Raw genomic sequence first — 21910 nt, forward strand, 5'->3', positions numbered from 1 at the left:
ACACACACATAACCATGTGCACTCATGCATGCACACACACACACACACACACACACACACTTGACAAATAAGTTGCTCTGACAATGGTGCTTTCATTGCATGGGATGGCTTTGTGTTCCATTTTGGGGAGCTGTGTGCCTCATTTGCCTGGATAAACAGCCATTAGAACAAATGGATTTTAACATGCCGAATGGAAGCGGTGCAAGTTGCCCTGGATCTGCCAGGCAAATGAATAGCAGCTGCACCCACTGCTCATTTTCTGTACACTGAGTGTACTCTTAACATCATCATGCTCTGTGGCTCATCCTGGGTGCACACATCCAGAGTATAGTACCTACTACTACTGCTGCTAATACTACTGCTAATACTACTACTACTACTACTACTGCTGCTGCTGCTGCTCCTACTGCTACTGATACTACTACTACTGCTGCTGCTCCTACTACTACTACTACTACTGCTGCTGCTGCTGCTACCACTACTACTCCCAATACTACTACTCCAATATTGAATGAGTCATTTTCCTTGTTGTTTGCAGCAGCTACAGGTAGTGAGCCAAAACTGAATTGGAAACACCTGGGCAAAGGAGAGGCAGCGACTGCGTTCAAAGCAGATGCTCTCGCGCAGGTGTGCCTCATCCATTAATTATGCAAATAGCATCCCAGCATGCATAAGGTCACATTTAAAAAATCTGGCCAGGCCTGATTGCCTGTGATTATGGCCAGCATCGCTGCACGAGGAGACCTCGGGGAAAAAGGGGGTGATTGTTGTGGAGCCTTTGCCAGTAGCCTCAGGGACCAAAATGGCTGAACTCACTGATGTTTCATGAATCACACTTTCACAAGTTGATGTCAGGTGGATATCCAGGATCGGGATTTTCATGTAGATCAGCTGAGGATAAATTCTAACCTGAGGGTCAGTTTCATGAAGAAGAAAAAACAAACAAACAAACAATAAAAGAAAAACATGGCTCTTCCACCACCCTATTAAGTGACTTCACCTTGGTCTCCTAGTGAATAACTATTTCTACAAGAAACAAGGTGACCTTTCCCCTCTATCAACAAGAAATACACGAGGGATTACAGTAGAAAACAGTCCTTCCTATTAAATGAATATTATAATTAGCACATTCAGACTATGGAAAGGGAATAATACCAAAGAAAAAAAAAATAATAGGGAAACATTTATTTTTTATTTCATTTATTTACTTTATAAAAAAGAAAAAAAAGAAAGAAGAGTACTGATTCAGACTGTCTGGTTGTGCCTTTGAAGCTCTGTAAATGTATCCAGAACAGGTCTAAAGTAATAATACTGCTGGCAGATGCAGTTTCCTGACAATACAGTCACCAAAACATTTTATTTTATTTTTATTTTTTTCTGTTTTTCAGAAATGTGTTTGAAATCCTGGCAATAACACCACCCACTTCAATGTGTATTAACCTCAAACCTTATGCATGCAAATACTTTCCAGCAACCCCACACTGAAGGATTACCATATGATGAATACTTTACGCTTTAAAATGTTCTGAACAAACAGGGACACATTGGATATTCTTGGATGTATTTGACTTATTTTTCTTTTCTTTTATTCAAGGTGTGTTTGACCTCAAGATAATGCACCCCTTCTCAAAAAAAAAGAAAAACTGTTCAGAAAAGAGAATAGAGACCATCAGCTCTTGACACAATGTGCTTATTGTGTATGTTTCAGTGCAGACTGAATTCAAATCCATTTCAAAGTAAGGATTGCTGATTAGATGTGCATGGACAGAATCCTGCGTAACTTAAGTTTAGTGTTTATTCTCAACCTTTGACTCTGCCTTTTGCGGTATCACCTCCCCAGGGGGAACCATACAAGTACCCAGCATGCCTCACCAATTGCATGTCTCAGGTGTAGGACGAAGGGCAGACTGTGCATCAACTGAAATGCAGTAAAATGATGAGAAGAACAGGGAATTGCAAACATATGTATATATTTGCACCCTGTATGCATATACAGTATAATACAGCACGTATAACCGTATTAACCCTTAAGATTAGGATGTGCTTCTGCCATCAAAACCACAGTCTGGCCATTCAAGGGGGTTCTACCCTTCAATGGGGGATTTCATCAAACAAATATGCCATTGTACAACATTGTGATATAACACAAGCACGTATTAATGCTTTTTTAGATTTTTTCAAACCAGGAGAATATAACAGGCATGCATAAACTGGGAGTGACATCACCCAGGTCAGCACTGAATAGCTCACACCATGGGAAAGGTACATGACTGCAAGAGATATATATCATTACAGTGTGGATATTATTCATGTGGTATTATGTGCTGTGATGTTACTGATGTGGCAGTGTGTGTCTTCCATCTGTGCGACTGAGAGCTTCTCTACCTGAGGAGTGCATTGCAGTGAAGTGAAGAGATGATGAACTGTTAAAGGAACATTGAGTCGAGATCACTCTGAGTTATTAATAAATCTCTGCATGCTCCTGATTGTGGAAACAGGAGGCAGTTTTAGCCATTTATATATATATATATATATATATATATATATATATATATATGAAGATATTATGCATTATTATGTTGTCTGGATGCAAGATGAAGCTGTTATAATAGCGGCAAGCAGCAGCAGGTGTCCGTTGTGTGTTACCCTGTTGATTGGTTGGTTTTTAACCTGTTTAAACGTCACTATTAACTTAGTTTTTAAAATTTGACTGCATTCTACTTTCCAACCCAAATAGTTGTTTTTTTTTTTTTTTCAGCAATGCTCCAAACCTGCGCCCACATCAAGTTGTGTAGGAAGAGACGCCGTAACAAATCGAAAAGCACCACACTACCACAAAATAAATAATGTCCAAGTTCGAAGCGGTAGATAGGAAAACAGACAAATGTAGGGGGAAAAAAAACTGCAGCAAAATGGAGATCCCTCAAAACCATTCAGATGTGCAGTGCTGATGTAAAGGCATTGACAGAGTGGAAGGCGCAATAAAATGTATTAAATGTGCTGGATGTCAGTGAAAATAAATGATATTTCACCAAAATGTTATTGGCACCCCTGTTTTCGCTACTTTCTGCATTCCTATCTTAACAAAGTCATCGGTAGTGTTTTATGAGATCGGGGATTTAGGGGGAATCTTTGGCCATTCCTCCATACAATGCCATTCACGTTCCCGTCCTTGGTCAGTGCTTCTGGACTTCTTTCTTCAATGGAAACCACACATTTTCAATCAGGATTCAATCACGTCTGGTGACAGCAGTCATTTTGGTGGTCACTTAACAATTTTTTGGTTGATTTTGAGGTATGATTGGGATTATTTTCTTGTGGAAAATAATAAAAAACTGACTTCAAAGAACTATTCTGGACAACTTATTTTTCAGGTTTCCACTTGTATTTTGGCTTTTGGGTTCTAAAAAGAAGAAAAGTATGCCAGGATTTAATCAAAATGTGTGCAAATAGAAGTTTTACTAACAAATATGTTCAAAAGCACACCAATCCCCAGAGTTAATGAGAGAGAAAAACAAGTGTGTGCTGAAAAATAAGCTATATTTGTATTAAGACAAAGCTAAGCACCTATGCTGATTGTATCCAGGGGTCAGGGAGAGCAAGGTAATCATGTGAAAATGTAATTTAGTGTTTATACCACTTGTCCTGCCTGTGGAACTTCAGCAGCAGTGGAATTCTCAGCAATAAAATGAATCATCAAAAATCTATGTAATTTGGTTTAAAATACTGCTCATGTGAAACAAATCTATGTTCATTTCTCTAAAAATACTTCATAAATAAATAAATTTGAATAATTATGTCTTAAAATGATGCTCAGATTACCCCCCCCCCCCCCCCCCCCCCCCCCCGCCCCCACTGCTCCTGGTCTACCTGGAATGTAGTGCGTCCAATCAACAAATGCAAAATTAATGCTCATATACCTGTGTTTTAGTATTCCAGATGCATAGGTTTGTTTTTCAGGATATGTGAAATGTAAATGGAATTTGCCTTGGAGTGTCTCCTTGTATTGGTTGCTTGGTAACCTTGGAGCTGTATCGTTGTGATTAGGTGGTCATAAACATCAAGCAATTTATGTTCTTTGGACACTTGATTTTTTTTTAGTCTTTATTATTTATTTATTTATTTAAATAAACAGATTTTCCAGTATTTACACCACATAACTTTATAATACAACAGTACACAAAACGTTTGCAGAAGCACAAAAATAAAAACAATAATATAAAAAAAAAATTATGCAAATAACAAATTGTTCAAAACCTCTTCAGTAATCAACTCCTTTCCAAGACCAATAAGGCATGTTCTTTGTTAATAAGAATGTTCAACGTTTTATTTTTTATTTTTTCTCACCTTGGAAGTCATGGAGCACAGGTGTGTCACGTGAGTCCAGTCCTCTGCTGCCTCTGCTGAGCTCTGACACAGGAATCCTTTCATGTGGAAGACCTGCCTGAGGTTTTCAGTGGGTTAGCAAAACGCAGTCCCGGACAGAGACAGAGCGCAAAAGAATGCCTGTTCCTTCACAAAGGGCCAGGAACGCAGACGCAGGCTCCCACAATGCCGATGTGCAGAACCTGGCCACCCGGAAAAATATAAAGCAAATTTACAGCCTGCTGAATTGCTTTTGTCGAACGCATTGATAACTCAGACAAAAGCGGAGCGTATGATTTGTATCACCTCCGGAGGTACGCCGAAATGGCATTTTGTAAGCTGTGCCTAGCACGCGTGAGTACTTACTGAAGATTTGCAACGGGCATTTAGGAGAATCAACAAAGAAATACACATGAAAAAAAAGCTATTACTAATGGTGCGTGCGCCAATTAGCTTTATATTAAAATCTACCGGTGCTATACATCACAGGTCCTCTGTCGCGTTGTTAATGGTTAGCCTTTCTGTTACCCTACGGGCTGGCAGGCAGCGCTAAGAAGGGCCTGTGCCTGGAATGCCTTCATTGTTGTAAGGCTACCATGCTTGCTCAGGGCCTACATATTTCATCAAGTGCGATGATATTCATCAAACACGTGGAAGTCTATTCCCCGGAGGAACAAAAAAAAAAAAAAAAAACTATTTTCGAAGTGAAAAAGCAGAGCAGACTTAAGACATTTAATCATTACAAATGTGGACATATAAGGAATGGCTGGAATGTCAGTAGCGTTTCATCACGTCCTGAATCTTTATTTAGATTTGATCCTTCTGTCCTCCATTACATGAGGGAGAGGGGACCCAGGGAAAGGGACAGTGGAGGAAAATTATCCACGTTATCCAAATTCCGAGAAATATTTTTAGTTCAAAAACAACACGGTGCCACTGATTCCCATCTCTAAGAATAGGAATTTCAGCATGATTTGATTCAAACAAGGCCTGTCAACACTCACCTAAAGAGGTCTCTTCTTAGCAGCTGCACCACACAGATCCGAGTTCCATAACTTAAGGCTTGGTTGTGTGTGTGTGTGCGTGTGTGGGTGCATGTTTGTATGAATGTGTGCATGTGTGTGTGTGTGTGTGTGTTTGTGTGGGTGTGTGTGTGCATGTGGGTGTACATTTCTGTGTGTGTGTGTGTGTGTGTGTGTGTGAGAGTGTGCATATGTCTGTGTGTTTTTGTGTGTGTGGTCCTGCTTGGCTATTAATTAAACATTGAAACTGGTGAATTTCAGAAGATGGGGCATGTGGCCAAGTGGTGGCAGGTCCCCACCAATGAGCCAGAGGATAATGTCAGCTTTGCATTCATAACACAGAACGCATGGCCTACATTTCGCTTCTGACCAATTCGGCCACGTCACACTGACCTTTTCTTCCATGTAATAGGGCCAGTTTCTCTGGGCTGTCACACTGCTTGGGCTTCATATGGATCAGTACACAGACCACTGGAAAAATCAAGGGTCTTACACACACCACACACACTTACACACACACCACACACACATACACACACTCACACACGCACACACTCCTGATTTATATTCTATTCTATGCTTGTGGATATCGGTTTGAATCAGTAGCCGTTAACTAGGTGCCTGTAACAACTCTTAATCACTGTCTTTAGCTAAATATTCACTCTCATCTCTCACGTTTTTTTTTTTTTTTTTTTTGAAGTGCATCGGAGTCAATGATATATGGTGCGTGCAGCTTTGAAAGCTGCAGCTCATTGGTTGTGCCCCCGATCTGGCACGGAGCCCATTGGTTAATGCGTTCACGCGAGGCGAATTGAAGTCCTCCGAAGCAGTAATTTTTGCAGATTGTGCAGTGTTCTCAGTCTCGCGCATTTGTGTAGATTGCACGTGTCATTTTATTCTTGGCATATTTATGTTGAAATAAAAGCATGAGTTGACATTCATGAGTTTGACGTTAATTTGTTCTAGCGCCACTAATTTATTCATCTGTGTGCACTCTGACAGATTACGGTTATGACAGAAGTGCAGTAATTTAAGTAACTCCACTATAAGACGGAAATAAATGACTGCTGTTTTGCCACACACAGCAAACAATCTATTACAGACCACATCCATTACAATGCAATTCACAATATGCAAAGCAAAATTAGATTTGTGTAATATCGCATTCCCATATTTCAGTCATGTACTGTATAAATACAGCTGTAGGATTTTGAAGTAAATTCACTTCAGGGACGACCAGCAACGATAATCTGATAAGAAAATACTTTGTAATGTGCGTTGAAATGATTGCCACCTTAAAACATTCTACGGTATGTTTCTATAACATGTGCATGTTCTTGTCATTTGTGTTAGAATGTAACTAAGTTTGTCAACATTCTGCCTCACTCGATTGCCATGAACTTCAGATAGGTCTCCCTGAAGCGCAACAAGACAAATTGCAATGCCCTTTATCAATAGATGTTCAACCGATCCACGGGGACAATCCGTTATCTAACCTGGTTATTCCCGGTCAGGGTTGTGGGGAGGGGTTTCAGCCTATCCCAGCATGCATTGGGAGGAGGAGGCAAGAATGCACCCTAGGCAGGCTGGCAATCCATCGCAGGGCACACTCACCGTCTCATACCGATGGCCAACTTAGAGTCTCCGATTAGCCTGACCTGCATGTCTTTGGACTATAAGAGAAACGTATGTAGGGGGAAATACCTCCACGAATTGTAGAATAGTGAGGATAGATAATTAACATGTGTCTGTCTTAAGAATCCTCACATGTAAACACCAAGGAATGCACGGGATATAAATATATATATATATATATATATATATATATATATATAGATTACCGCATGCAGTAATCAGATGCAAAAGTATAATCAGTTTCATAATTTAAAAAAAATCAATTAAAAGTTAAATTAAAAAATGAGTCATTAAATCATGATTATGAATTCCAATATTACATATATAAATAATAACCAACATGCGTGAGTTCTTTGAGGTGGAAGTCTCAAGCACTTATCCAAATAAATCAGACCCATAATGAGGTTTAATAAAATAGAATTTATGAAACAAACAAATATCTAAACTAAAATCCTAAATAGGGGAGGATATGAAGTGGATGCTATAGTGTCGCATGTTGGGCGTGTGTTCACCACCACATGTGGTGCAGGGGGTAACAAGGGCTCTTCTTTTGGAGTGACAGTATGAATAAGCTTTTAGCATGCGGTGCTAAATATGACTTCTACTGAAGTTAGCTAATCTCAATGCACCGTAGCATTCTAAATATACGATAACACATCGTATATCAAATGAGTAGATATTAAGGGTACCAAATTAAGGGTTTTATTGTTATTATTGTAATGTGTGTGTGTAATTTTACAAAATTAAAAGTATTTATTTTGGCTCAACCTAAGTTCTGTAAAAGATTTGGGTAAGCATTATTTCACGCTCATGATGTCATCATCCCAGAGTAAGTAAGGATCACTGAATCGGGATGGGTGGGGCTTTATGGACCGTCAATCACAGACATATCCGGATGAAACAAGAATATTTTTGTTTTTATCTCTCAGGAAATATCTATGACTGACGCACATGCCACAGTGACTGACAGTGCAAGATTGGGATCCATCAGGCCCTTACGTTCTCATAATTAATTAATAAGGGCCAAGGTTGGAATTGGTTTTCTTGGTTTTAGGTTTGCTCTTGGCCGACCTAATGCGTCCTTCCAAGGTTCTCATGGAAAGTCAAGAGTTACTGTTTACAAACTGTGAACAAAGTCCACCCGCCTCCAAGTTTCTGTAGCTTTGGGGCCTAGTGTTCGGATGAGGATGAGGACAGTTGGTTTTCTACGTTTTGAAAGATGAGACAGAGAGAGGGACGGCTGCATTTTGTAACTGTAATCCTGCACAAGAATGTTAGCAAGCATATTTTGGTTTCTATTCTCACAGCCTCTTTCACTGATGTTAATTCGTCAGATGGATAATGCCAGCAGTGGGTAGCATGAGGCTAATTTACTGCACATATATATATATATATATATATGTATATATATTTGTCCTCCTCGGATGTTCCCCCATGAGAGCAGATCCAGTACTGGCTTTTATATCTGTCGGCTTTGGAGATTTGAGCTTTGCAGGCGAGGAGGCACTGAAGCCTCCTCTGGGCTTTAATGCCTGAAACACGGTGGCGAGGGGGGGTGGGGGGGGGGTGCAATCCCTATTGGCCTGATTTGTTTCTGCTCAACTGGGGTGATGCTGCCTTTGTTGTTTTTTTTGGGAGGGGAGGGTGGGATCCCGCAGTACTGGACTTACCGTCTCCCCCGGCAGCGGTCTGGACGGTTCGGGCGTCGGCTTCGTCCGTTCGCTCGCGCGCTCGAACCGCGCGTCCGCCCCGCTCGTTCCCGGGGTCCCTTCGTCGCCGCATCCTTTTGATGTGCCTCGCCAAGGAACACGTTCCGCTTCCCCGTCCAGGACACAAAATGGACGCTGAGCGCGTGCGATAAGTCTGTCGTCTGTCGTGGGGCTAAAACCCAACCCCGTTTATAAATCCATAGAGAGGGGGGGGGGGGGGGGGGGGGGGGGGGGGGGGGGGGTTGGGGGAGAGAAAGAGTGTGAGAGAGAGAGAGAGAGAGAGAGAGAGAGAACGTGTGGCTCAAGAGTTATTTTCATGCCGGCAGGGGGACAAGATGTCTTGACGGAAAAATAGCATCTTGTTCCGTTGCTCCTTCCTGCTTCCTGCCACAGCACCTTCCCCCCCGGGCCTGCCCCCCCCCCCCCCCCCCCCCCTCCCAACCGCCTCTCATTCCCCCTCATCCCCTTCGCTGTTAGTCCCCAAGCGTCGTGGAGTTCTCCCGCTTCTCTGTGATTTATGCAAGCAGCATTTTACCACTTTTCAGAGCTGGCACACATGCCGGTGAATGGATTTGTTTGCAGGATCTGTTCTGCCCAAAGCTACACCCCCCCCACACCCACCCCACCCAACACCACACCCCCCACATGTTCCAGCTAACAGCATTCAAAAAGTCTCCACGGCATTTGCTGACAAGCCAATGGAATTGTGATGTGAGAAAGCTGGTGCTCGATGCTGTAAAGGCTTATATCTGCACAGCTTCGACTGCAAAGTCGACATCGTATAAGAACTCCCATTGTTTTTCATGCAAGCACGGAACCTGACTGCCATCTAAAGCGACTTCCTATTTCTGATGCTGTGTATGCGTGTGTCTGTATTTTTATTACTGGATTATTTGTGAATATAAAATTGTTCTAAATGATCGAAGAGATTAATGCATTTTTCTCTCTCTCCCCTCCCCTCTATCTCTCTCTCTTCCTCTCTCTCACACGTGATTCTGTTTTTTTTTTTTCTTTTTAAGACTCTCATGACAGCTTGTCAAAAACAACATAAACAAACCCTTACAGGACCGGTCACTGACCAATCAGTCAGCCATGTTGGCCTGTCAGTCAATCATATCAAGCAAACCACGTCCTTCACTGCTAGTCCAAAGCCAAGACTTTTTTTTGGCCTATGTATTCTCAGTAAGAGCCAACTAAACCCGTGAATCACTGTGGCTGCTGGTCACCCCAGAAATGCGATATAACTGCTGGCTATTTCACAACTCTGCTACAGTGCATGGCTCTGACACTTTGGATGTTCTCTTCACAGAACTCTCATGGAGCAAAATGCGCCTGAAATAATGGTTTTCGATATCTACCCAGTCATGTCCAAACGAGATAAAAGCAGCTTTATAGCATAGCACCTCTGGCATAAGATGAGCCTTTTTTTTTTTTTTTTTGCCAAAGCGGCGCACAATTTCTTTTTGGTTCTCTACCAATCCCTTGCGGTCGGCAGGCTTTCTCTCCAAAATGAAAGAGCGCTGGCTGGCTACCTCACGCCAAATTCTCTGTGCCACCCACTCACCGTACCCCAACACATAAAGAGGGGGAGAAGGAATGCAACTTTTTCCATACCCATCTTCCTCTTGTCCGTGACGTTCCCTTAAGGATTTGCTGCATGGAAACAGAGAAGAATTAAAGATAATCTTTTTCTCTCTTTTTTTTTTGTTTGTTTAAAACAAGCAAAACACAATTCTTTGTACTCATTATCCTCTTTTCAGAAGGGTAGCTTGTGCCGCACTCAGTGCGGATCAGGCTAAGCTTTTGGATGTTCGGATGGGTGACTGGAGGCTAAATCTGCAGGCAGTTTCCAACTCACTTCAATCTTCAGTAATTCTCCATTCTCTAGTGAAGGAATCGCTGAAATAGTTATATGCACATAAGAATAATAATAATTACAATAATGTTTGTGTGTGTGTGTGCGTGTGTGTGTCGTGTGTCTGTCCATGTGTGTGTATTCTGTGCCTTGGATTCTGTTTGTTTAGTGTAGTTTATTTCTCCACCATCATTATTACCGTTTTTTTTTTTTTTTTTTTGGAATTTTTTTTTGTATTCTTTCTGGAGTTTCCACAAGTACATGATCCCCTGTGTCTCTCAGTCCAAAATCTTTTTTGAACTCATTGTCTGGTGACCTGTGACCTCTTCCCTAAGGGTGGGTGGGGGGGTTGGGGGGGGTTGTTGGTAGACCGTCCATAAGGTTAGATAGCAGTTACATTTTAACAACTTTCTAGCAAAATCCAGACACAATTGTATGCGTTTCTCTGATAGGTTGCTCAGCTGGAGAGAACATAGTGCCTCTAGGTATCCTATGCATCTCCGACCAAGCATGATGTTGCAGGCTCGCTCCTGTATGCATTATAGCTATATGACTTGGTTTTTAGCCCGGGAATCCTGCCAGATTGGGACTGCATATTCCAGGAAGGGCCATTTACACACATACTGTACATGTTAATGTAGGTCCAGTTCAGTGAAAATTGTACTTGAAATCAGGTCTTCTGACAAAATGATGTGCTTCACTCCAGCACAAAGCAGCTTCCTTTCAAAAGAAAGGAAAACTGAGTTTTGTAACGTGATCAATACCACTAAGCAGCGGGTGGTAAATTAAGCCTTTGAATTTTATGCGATATGATTTTTAACGAGTGTCCATACAAATCATACTGTATAGAATGATATGGTACCAGATTTAAACACGATTCTGCCTTCGCTTGCATTTATTACCAATTGGAAATGATTGAGTTAAAAATAAAAAAATAAAAGATTTTTATTCATCTCAGGTTACAGTGGAGGAAAAATAAATAAATAAATGAATAATGGTTGCATAATGTATCTGGAACATAACTCGATGTGTGAGCAGGTGGGTTCTCCCTGTAATACTCCATTTTGCCTGAATGTATTGACATGCACTGTGAGGGATGTGATAGAAAGAGAAAAGAGAGAGAGAAAAGGGCCTGAATTATAAATAAACTCACCAGAAATAATCTTCAACAAGATCTATAGCCCTCAAAAAATGAAAAAAAAAAAAAAAAAAACTCTTTCCCTAGACAGTTTTCCAAAGAATTTCTCATCACTGCTAGAAAAGATTTTGAGTACCGGATAGGGGTGTGCACAAACACAAGACTACCTGTGTCTCTACCTACAGCAGTGCATCTGTTCATCCAGTGCAATGATCGTTATCTGCATTGGAAACAAGGAGGGGCATCTACCTAATTGCCCAAGGTACAGTATCTGTCTATTTTACGGGGGCTATTTAAAATGCTGAGAAAAAATACTTAAAGAGTTAAAAGACATAAAGAGCATTGCCTGCTATCACATTGGCACTTAAAAGTGAAAGATCAATAACCTGAGGATTGTAATGGCTTAAAAATAAATAAATAAATGTAATGACATTGGATAGCAGCCTAATTCTTGTGACTGAAAGCCCAATTTTCCTGCTTTACTGAGAACAAGAAATTAATGTCCATTATATATATTTATTTATTTATAATAACATTACCTCTGGTTGTTCAAAAACACCATTTTTGTCACCCCAAAGTGACGTGACACAAAACCACAACTGTGCTTCAGAACTCAGCTAATTCACTCACTGCTAAAGGCTATCTTAAAGTAAAAATAAATGCTTAAGCATATCAAATTGATCTCTGCACCTAGCATACTGAAAGTGAGAGACAGTTATGTGTTTTGGTTACAATTTGTGAAAGTAAGTATTGTATTGGATTTGAGAACTGGCAATAGAGAAGCATGTTGAAGGAATAAACATACTTCCACTATGGCTTCGTTATATTAGTGTCGATGGATTGTCTTCTCTTCTGATAAAAGAGAATGTCTCAAAAGAGATACAAATCAAGCATGTTATTCACTGAAAAGTACAAATGGAAGTGACACAAAGGTGATCGAACTAGACAGCACAGCAGATACAATATGTTAATAAATGAATGAATGAATTAAATTCTATATTATGGACACTCAGCTAATATGTTTTGTAATTAAATAGTAAATAGTTCATTTATAAAAATGCATGTCTAGCTAGATGTGATATCTTTTTTTTTTTATATCCTAATGCTTTCTTCTAATATTTAAATGAAGCCCCAGCAGAAACATTCACTAAATAGCGTCATTAAATTGGGTCCAGTAATTATACTGCTGTTGATGGATGCTGTCTATTGCTCCGCTTTTCAGAGTCCTTTTAGATGACGTTGGTTTGAAGTTCATTTCAGGTTTCTGGAGGTAGGCGTCGGCCATGTTCTGGGGTCACCGGGCATCACAGTGATAATCTGAAGCCTCAGAAATAGTCTCATTAACCTTCCTGCCTCAGTTGCCGACCCCACTTTTACTATCAACCTTCATTTGATGTATAAAAGTGTGCCTTTTAAATAAAAATAAAACTCTTCTTTTTTGACTTGTACAGTGGGACTTGTACAGCACTTAGTTTTCTGAATATATTACTCACCCTATATGTCTGACAGGGCCCATTGAATACTGTTCATTAGCTGATTACCTCTATCTGGAGGGTGTGTATGAAATTCAGGATTTAACACCCTTCGGACAAGAATTGTCTCATTGTTTTATTGCCCTGCACTGCCCGGCAATTCACTTGCAGCTCAGTCAAGCATTATGCAAAGATTCAGCTAAATTCAAACTGTATTAGGCGATGGCCTAATACAGCCCCAATTAAACTGTCATATAAAATAAATAAATAAAATAAAATAAAATAAAAATGGTACTTTTTAAACTGCAACTCATAACCAGTATGTATTGGTTGATTTAATTATCTCCATAATTGTATTCATTGATGCTGAATGCAAAAAAAAAAGACCTTGGTTTGTTTGAAAGTGGCTAACCGAATATTTTTTCAAAAGTGCTGAACACTCTGGACAAGGATGAGGGAGGAGTATGAGCAGAAGCTCAAGGTTTTCTTCTTTTCAGTAAAATCTTCCGGATGAATCTATCATGCAGTCCTTATTTTGTCTGGTCACAGCAAGTTATTTATTTATTTATTTATTTATTTATTTATTTATTTATTTATTTATTTATTTATTTATTTATTGATTGATTGATTGATTGTCATTTCTTTATTTTATGAAAATACATATTTTCATGACAATTAGACAATAAAATATAAGATACGATTAGTATACTTTCTTGCAATAAGAGGCACATTTCGGTGCTCACACAGATGTTTGTATTGACTGAGTGGCTAACAGCCTGGGGAAAAAGTATTGTCTCCACGCTATTGCAGTGAGCTTTGGGATATACCACAGAAAGAGAAATGACCACCCAACTATCTCAGGCAAGAACACCATTCTGGGCTTGACAAATGACTTTACAATTGAATTGTCTCATCTCAGCTGAAGAAGAAAAAGAAAAAATGAAAAAAGCTTTCCACCAAATTATGCCTTTTCTCAATGGAGATCCTTTGAAGTGAAATATTCAATGGAAGTGAAAGGAGATAGAAATGCAGTGGGTTAAAAAAAAGTGGAGAACAGATTTCCCATTGATGATGTGCAGTTATATAAAGCTTTATGGAAATGAAATGGGGAGGCTTAGAATTGGATTCCTTGTACTCAATTTGGAGGGGAGAGGCAGGAACTGTGGTGAGGGGAGGTAGAAATAATATCAAATCGATTTTATTTCTCTAGTGATTTTTACAGATCTGTGAGTATCAGAGAATAATAAACCCCCAGGGCATGATTATGGCGAGACGTGAAACCCAACGTCCCCGCAAACCTTCCACCGGCATTAACCCAACGTCCCCGCAAACCTTCCACCATCATAAACCCAACGTCCCCGCAAACCTTCCACCGGCATTAACCCAACGTCCCTGCAAACCTTCCACCATCATAAACCCAACGTCCCCGCAAACCTTCCACCATCATAAACCCAACGTCCCCGCAAACCTTCCACCGGCATTAACCCAACGTCCCCGCAAACCTTCCACCATCATAAACCCAACGTCCCCGCAAACCTTCCACCGGCATTAACCCAACGTCCCCGCAAACCTTCCACCATCATAAACCCAACGTCCCCGCAAACCTTCCACCGGCATTAACCCAACGTCCCCGCAAACCTTCCACCGGCATTAACCCAACGTCCCCGCAAACCTTCCAACAGTATAAACCCAACGTCCCCTCAAACATTCTAACAACCTTCTATCAAGTCTCTGTCTGCTGTTTAAAACTTTAACATAACTCTCACCATAATGCAGGCATAAAAATGCTGAAAGGCACCGGATTGTATTGCCTCAATGGAGTCATTGACTTGTCTCATTCACCTCAGTACAGAACATCCTTAAAAACATAAGCTCTCTCTCTCTCTCTCTCTCTCTCCTTTTTTTCTCAGGTTGTGTTACTCTGATGCTTGTTCTTGGCCATCCTCCCAGATAGCACCATTGTATTGTCTGCAGGCGTGTTGTCAGGCCTGCATGGAGACAGATTGCATTAAAAAAATTCCCACACCTGAAAGACACTAGCCCGACTGATCGGTTCTATTCTGACCCCCGCCTCCCCCGTTCTCCTGCTTAGCCCTTTGTCAAACCAGCAGGGAAAGAAAAGTGTAAATTTTTATTATTTTTTTTGTTCCCACAGTCTAGTCTTTACTTTAAGCCCTAAGCTGTTACTCTCTGTTTCCTGGTGTCTCCTTTACAGGTCTGCTTCAGTTCTGTTTTTCATTTTCTTTTTTTCCCCATTGTCATGTACATCCTACCATTTCAGGAACGCGCCCCGTTGTTAAATTATTGAAAGATTAAATGGGACATGGGCAGAGAGTTGAGCCGAGAGAAATGAATCAGTCTCTGCTTCCCAGGAAGTTGGCTGGCTCGTTTTTTTCTTCTTCTACTCCCGCAGATCAGTTTGCTGAGTGCATGCTGGTAGACACCGACTGAACTCGTACATTTATTGTTTTGTGAGTGCCGCCAAAGAATTGAAAATAGTTGCTCAGATAGGAAAGTCTGCACACACATAGGATCAATAACTGTGTACTTGTTTGATGGTTTGGTAATGGCGGTCGATCACTGGCTTTTGGAAGAGGCGTAGTGTCAGATGTTTCGTTGTTGCCGGTGCTACATTATTTTTTGATGGTTTTTGGAGATTATTTCTGGTGAAAATTACACATTAACATATTGAATATATGTGGTGTCACTGCCTCAGTTGGCTTGGGGATCGTCCTCCACGTCTGTGTGGGAGCCCTGGGGAGAGCCACTGGAAGTCAGTGTTGAATACTGACTAATCCAGACAGCCTCATTGTAGATGCATAACCATGGCTCAGTCTGGACTCGGAGCAGTGACGTAATTTATAATTTTGGCGATGGCTATGATGGGTATGCTTTCACTCAAGGATTAACCTTTTAAATAAACAGTTGTTTTATTTTACTCATAGCACAGATTGCTGTTTGTGTAACGGCAGAGTTAATCACTGACCCCCCGCACTTCAAAGAAATTTAGGGGGAAAAATATATGATGAATGAACAAACCTTTAACCAGTCAAGAAGTCATTAACTCTCAGGGCACTTGGATATAGTGGCAAGTGGCAAAGACGGTTTTGTAACTCATGATTTGCTTTGCTGTGGAGATTGATAACATTAAAAAAGGTCAAATAAATGCCATAAGAAAGCCAGCATCTTATGCATAAATCTATTTAATATCTAATTAAAGGGTTTGCAGAACAGAAAGAAAAAAAATGCTTGCAATTTTACACGAGACATCTTATTATCAGCTAGTCATAAGGATATAATAAATAATAATATATACAGTGGAGAATAAAAGCGTGAGGACACTATAACTGATTGTGTTAATTATTTATCAAGGGCCGATGCAATTATGATATTCATTTCATACATTATATTTGACACATTTTGAATTCAGAGATTCTCGTCTGAACTCCCCTGTCGTGAGCAGGTTTTATTTGAGCATTCACAGCCTCTCTGTTAGCTTAAACCAGTCTGTCCATTCTCCTCAGTCGTCTCCCCAGAGAACTTCTCCTCACTGGATGTTTTTTTTTATTTTTATTTTTGGCACTATTCTCTGTAAACTCGAGAATCTGTTGGGCAGTGTGTAAAAATCCCAGGAGGGGGAGCTGTTCCTGCGATGCTGGAACCGCCACGTCTGGCACCAAGTGCCATACGATGCTCAGAGTTGTTTAGATCATGCTTAGATCACCCATTCTAATGTTTGGTTGAAAAACAACTGAATCTCTTCACCATGCCAGCATGCTTTTTGTATTGAGTTGCAGCCAGACATGTTGTTTGGAGAAGCAGGCTTCTTACATTAACAAGCAGGTGCACCTAACAAAATTCCCACTCGGTGTATATACAGTATGTGTGTGCGTGTGTATATATATATATATATATATCACCAGGGCCCAATTATCAAACCTGCTATTATTATTGTTTTCTTAATCTTCAAAATATTACATTTATGATAATATGTTCCTGACATTAGCATCATGCTTTTGTTTTCATTATCACAAAACTACATAATTGCAGGAGGTGCTTGAGATATGCAAAATCAATCAAACGTGACATTTAGAAATGAGAAGGGAAAATAACACAGCGATCCCAAGAGGAGTGTGGGAGCTTCATTTGGCTAATACCAAGGCTCACAGCTCGTCACATCTTCAACAAAGGGCTTTTAGATTAAACCTTTGTAGCAAGAGAAATATATATTTGTCGGCAGATAAATAGGTGGATTCATCAACAGCGAATTTTCATAATCTTTGGAGCAGATAGGAATATTGAGTTATGCAGTTTCTCAGTGATTAACTGCTTAGTGATTAATTTATCACATCTGAATAATATACTCCAAAGGAAAGAAAAAAATTACCATGTTTGTACAGTTTCATTTAATCCATGGGTTCTCATGCCGTGAGCTGATGACAGTCCATCGACAACAATCTGAATTTTAATTGAATTAATAAAGGAAATCTCATGCACATTTTCAAAGTGAATTAAACAATATAATCCATTCATGTGACATGTTGTGTAATTTGTGTTTAATCATATGAGCTCGTATTAACCTTGAGAACAGAACACGTCGACAGAAACTAACAGGCAGTGGTACTCATTTCATTTCTTAAACCCTCAATTAGACGACAGCACCTAAAAATAGCATTCTCTTAAATGATTGCTTTTATCTGATTCCGCGTACACTGCTGTAACACCTACACCATTGTAGACTCTTCACACTTTGATACAAAAAACCCCCAGCTTGATCAGTAAAACCACTAAAGATAACAAAAGAAATATCAAGGCAGTCCCCTTTCTGAAGGTAGGACTGAAATGGACACCCCAGGTTGATGATTATAGGATTTTATATTCCAATAACTGTCTGCAACAAAATCAAACAATGGCTAATACTACACTGGTGGTATTGATATTGCTAGAAATCCCCCTCAGAGATGTAAGCAATCAATCTGCTATTTGTTAATAAATGTCATTATTATGTTATTATGCATCGTTTCCATTGAACTGAAAGCATTTCCTTAAGCATTTGAAAATGAGCATTTCTATGCACGTAAATAAAATTTCAAACGCGGAAAAATGTCTTAACTTGCAAACAGTAAAAAAGGATCTCAATTAGACACTCCAGTGCCGAGTAAATGACTTAAAAGCAAGCTACTACTGCCCTCTCTAAGATCTGCCCTTTCTGACTTTTGCCCTTGCTTGGAAACCATGTATACGTTACAGTGACCATGCAGTGTTGAGTTCTTCAAGCTCATTTACATAGTTTCCGAACACAGCTTATGGCTTCCGTCTAGCTGAAACTATGGCTTAGCTATTCTACAGCACACTGACTAACTTTCACTTTGCGTTTTGTCATAGCACACGAGCGAAAGCTTGGTGCACACTTTATTGGAGCTTTCTTTATAGAAAACATTTTTTTTATTGGATTTATTTTTGGAGTTTTTCAGAATATATATGTCCTGTATGTTTACGGAGTGAGGCTCCCATAAGATCAGGGGATTTGGTCATTTTGGTAAATGTGTCAATTATTCCAAGCCATGTCTGCACTCTGTATGACTTTGGAGATAATGGGGTTTATTTAAGCCTGGGGGAATTCTTACAAAATGGCCTGGATTTTAAGTGGGGTTTAAGGGGTTAAATGTTTTGCCTTAAACTTAAATGTGTTATTAATTTAACATTCTAATGTTAATTTAACAATAACTACTGGTATTTGAAAAGAATATTCTAGAACACTGACGTAGTTAAGTTCATTTAGGTACAGTTATTCACAGTTATGGCTGATTTCTTTTGACCTCCAAATATGTTCTGTTACTAACAGGGATTAGATCACATTAAAAAAAAAAAAAAAGCAGAATCAGAGATGTTTTATTTATGGTTAGAATAAACATCTACTTAATGTTGAAATGATTTGCATAGGGCATAACACATGCACTTTGTATTCCTAAAAAAAAAAGGTTCATTTTAAATCCATGCCAAGGTTCTCTGACACGACAACAATTGAATGTTCTCAATTTAAAGGACACAATTGAATATGATGATGAAAAAAATTGCTAAATTACTTTCGTTTTTCCCCCAAAGGAACCTTGAAGAGCCGTTAATATTTTCTTGTCTTAGAGTGCTGACAGTGAGCGAGGCTGGCTAGTTTGGTTGTACCACCGACAGTCTGATTGACTAGTGGGGTCTTTCCACAACCTTTCTTTTTTTTTCCACATGAGCGATTCTAGGCATTCCTTTAATGCCAGATCACCATCAACATTATGTTACATTGCATTACGTTACAGGCATTTGGCAGACGCTCTTATCCAGAGCGACGTACAACAAAGTGTATAACCAAAACCAGGAACAGGTGTGTTGAAAACCCTAGAGAGAAGTACAGTTTCAAGTGCAGGGAACCACCGCATAGTTTAACTTGGACACTCTAGGTTAATCTGATTAACACAACAAAAACTGCAACAAAGCAGTCTATGCAAATAAAACAAACAATATTTGAGTAGGCAATAACTAAGTCAACTAAGATAAACAGCTTACCTAGCTACAACCCTAAGATTATATAGTCAATTAGAGACTACAGGGAGGTAGGGAGGGATGGGAAGAGGTGCAGCCTGAAGAGGTGAGTCTTCAGTCGTTGTGTCCCATCTCCCCTTCCAAAAAAATAAGCAAAAATACATATAACTCTCACGCTGCTATTTACACAGACATTAGAAAAAGAAGAAAAAAAAACATCTGTGTCAAGAGTTCAATGTAGTTGGATCCATGAGATACAAATGATTATTATGCATCTAGAGCAGCATAATTATGACTTACCACTCATATGTTTGAGCCATCATATTTTACAATGCGTTGAATTTTCAACAACTAAAAGTATGCTCTGAATATATATTCTCTTGTGCCAAACATTATTCTTGATCATGTTCAGAGTTCAACCAGGGCTAACGCTAATATTCACAATACTTAATGTACAAGCCATTAATGAGGTACAGCTCTCAAAGGCCTCATTGAAATATGATTTTAAAAAAATGATTGACCAAGGTGAACCCTGATAATGACAGTCATTTGGGCAGTTATATGTGAATTCTGAAACGTTGGTTGCAGTCATATGAAACACAAAGCCATGCCTTTCATAATGGGAAATAGGTGGGCATGCATATTGCCAACCACTGAACCAGAGCCATTTCAAACAGAGCCATGTTTATCTGGTACCAAGTGCTCTCAGGGTGCTGCATACTCTGCATCCAGCCCATCAGAATTGAAATCATGGGAATGAAGCTCTCATGAGTTCTGTGAGGACTGCACTTCCGTGAGGCTTTTAAGTTGTCCTGTGATAGCTGTAAGTAGGGCCGAGTCTCAAATGGCTCGCTTGTGCACTCATACCCTATTCACTGCATAGTGGGTAACCAGTGTACTACACTGCACAGGAAGTGAGTGTATAAACAGCAGATATGTTTTTGGGGCATCACTTCTTCATCTTCCCACTCCACAGCCCAGTGAGGATCGGTCGCACAATTTTACAACAACAACAAAAAAAAAAAACTCTCTGACAAAATGTCATTGTTTTGTTCCTTCACTTGATATTAGCTGGCAAAGTTGGAGAGCAAGATAATCCTCAGCATTTGCAAGATTTCTCTTTGTACAATTAGACTGTTGACAAATCAGCTTTGCTTCCCCCAATAGGCACATTTGTACTTTTTTTTGTGATTTGAGATGCAAGACCTTTTAAATTAATTAACCCTTTTGAGGGGTTAGGGAAATTATTATTATTATTATTATTATTGTCTAAGTCGGTGTTAGTGAACTCAACTAATTCCAAGTAACCTGCAGTGATTGTTACATCAGCATTAGAATGTTCAGTTAAAAACATTCTAATCACATGGTCTCTCAGCATTGGGATTGAATATTAAATGATGTGTATTTCCTCATAGTGTTCACTGTGAAAACGGGGTAAACTGAATGAAAACAGCAGTGTTAATTAAGGCCTGCCATGTAGGCTTCGGCCTGTACTTCAGGGGAAAAGCTTGTTTTCTGTAAATGCAACTGCTCTCGAAACTGCATTCATTTTCTAATTACAACATGTGAAAAATCTTGAGAGAAAATGGCACATTGCACTGTATAAGATTATGTCACTTATCTATACTTATCTGTTCAAATACAAATAAGTAAAAAATAAATAAAGGATATTGAGAAATACAGTATGCTATTCGTATCTCAAATTTCTCAGCATTTGCAGACACAAAAGATGCACCAGGCTGTGATACTTACTGGAGACTTCAGACCACTCAAGTGTTTTGTTCTCGGGTTGTGTCCGTTCTTTGGGTGATTTGCTGTGTCAACATGTTACGGATGATGGTCTGTTTTGCCCCAGATGTAAAACAAACTTGCTTATAGCAGGAAATGATCTAGTTCTCCCTGCCATCTGTCAGAATGTGCTGCTGCTTCGAAGTAAGGCATCAACAATTCATATTAGACACAAACCCCTGCATTAATTCTTCATAAATTATGTTCATGCTCTTGTTTCACAGTGAATATTAATAAATCACAAAAATAAATAAATAAATAAATAAATAAGCCTCAAGAGTCTTATGTAATGTAATTCTGCTGACTATTAACTAGTGCTGTTCTTTGTCCTTGAAACAAATATTTTTCTGTCTCTTTTTTGTATATATGTTTACATAGAGAGGTATTCTTGTTTG

This window comes from Anguilla anguilla, chromosome 4 (assembly GCF_013347855.1).
Source record: "Anguilla anguilla isolate fAngAng1 chromosome 4, fAngAng1.pri, whole genome shotgun sequence".
NCBI classification, from domain to species: domain Eukaryota; kingdom Metazoa; phylum Chordata; class Actinopteri; order Anguilliformes; family Anguillidae; genus Anguilla; species Anguilla anguilla.